At 40.6% G+C, this 1,799-nt stretch overlaps 1 pseudogene; it reads left to right on the plus strand.

Moving 5' to 3' along the window:
• The first annotated feature begins 350 nt into the window (after nucleotides 1-350).
• The window catches only part of LOC102818096, a 4,631-nt pseudogene continuing 3,182 nt past the window's right edge, over nucleotides 351-1,799 (plus strand).

Here is a 1,799-nt window from a genome sequence, read left to right on the forward strand (position 1 = left end):
TCAGTATGCACACAGCACAGAGGCCAATGGGGTCTGCTAATTCACAATCACAGTTTTCATTATATATGAATGAGAACAAAGGAAATAATCACAAGGTCATGGGTGTGTTACATCAGCGAACCACTCTTCAGACGGGACTACAGAACTGAGGAAAGGCCCATGATTGGAATTCACACTGAACTGCTGGTTATAAAAGGCTCCAGGATTGGTTCGGGGGTTCTTATTACCTAGCTAAGTAGTGATCACAATCCTGCTGCCTTGAACATAAGTAACCACGACTCCAACTTTTAACTTGAATTAGATAAGATGTGTCTGATTAGTTATTGTGGGGTAGTTAAATCATTAAAGACATGCCTAGGTAAGTTCACTATGATTTAAATTTACCCACAAAAGCCAATGATGAAGAAATTGAAAAATTCTACCAATGTCTTCAATAATCAATCAAACTTACAATCAAAATGCATTAATCAATACTGGTGATTGCAATGCAAAAGTTGAAAACAAGTAAGATTCGGCAATTAGAAAATAAGGCCTCAGTGACAGAAATTATGCTGGCGATCACATGATAGAATTTTGTTAAGATCAACAACTTATTCACTGCAAACACCTTTTTCAACAACATAAATGATGACTATACATGTGGACCTCACCACACAAAATATACAGAAATCAAATCGACTACATCTGTGGAAAGAAATGATGGAGAAGTTCCATATCATCAGCCAAAACAAGGCCAGGCACCAACAGTGGAATAGACCATCAACTGCTCATATGCAAGTTCAGGTGGATGGTAAGAAAATTAAAACAAGTCCACAAGAACAAAAATATGACCCTGAAGAGAACAAACAAGATGGCAGATCAGGTGGAAGTCCAGTGAAGAGCTCCGCCAGTAACAACACAGAATACCCGACCAAAAGGGGATGGTCCCAGAACTCTGAAACACATATAAAGGAATATTTAGAAGGTTGGAAGGCTTACAGCTGTAGGAATTTGTGGCAGAAGCAAGAAATCCATTGCTCTCTAGTTCGGAATGCTCAACTGCTCCAGGAGCCGCCATCTTGGTTGAGACCAAGCGGGGGAAGGATCCGAGTGGCCACAGACGCTTCACAGAACCGCTGAGATAAAGGTGTGGACATTCTTTTCTTTTGGTAGCTGTTCATTGGTCCCTTGCTGTCTGCACACCTCCATTCCGGTGACTATAGGGATGTCTGAGCTAGTGGTCACCCCAGACCACCCTGGGAGGGTTCTCCCACACATGCGCACTGATCTTAAAATTTAAAGAGACAGTTTCCAATTAAAACCAAACGGCCACAGCCGGCCTTGAACGCTTTACAAATAGAAAAAAGGCCTGAACAGGGATTGTGGAGTAGGACAAGCACACAAAAAAGGAAATAAGATGAAAATTAAATCCTGAATTACATCAAAACTACCAACAGTGGCATCTTGAAATTTCTCAAAAAGAAGAGTGATAAGGGAAGCCAATTTCCTGATCACATCTACCTGGAGGCAATCAGAGAGCATACAAATTACCAAAACACACACCTATCTAAGTATTAAGGCCACAGATAACCCCTGAATATGCCCAAAAAATAGAAGCAGATGACCATATCTGCATATATCTCCAGAAACGAGATAAAGTGACTGAGGCAAATGAGCTGGAAGGAGACCTACACTCCATACTGGAAGATGGGCAGGCTTTGAAAATGCCTGAGAAGGAACTCAGAAAAATGTTTATAAAATGTATCAAAACACTATAAAATGGAGTTGAGAAAAATAAGAAAGAAGTTGTGACAGGAACA

Source organism: Chrysochloris asiatica, unplaced genomic scaffold (genome assembly GCF_000296735.1).
Source record: "Chrysochloris asiatica unplaced genomic scaffold, ChrAsi1.0 scaffold00031, whole genome shotgun sequence".
Classification (NCBI taxonomy): Eukaryota; Metazoa; Chordata; class Mammalia; order Afrosoricida; family Chrysochloridae; genus Chrysochloris; species Chrysochloris asiatica.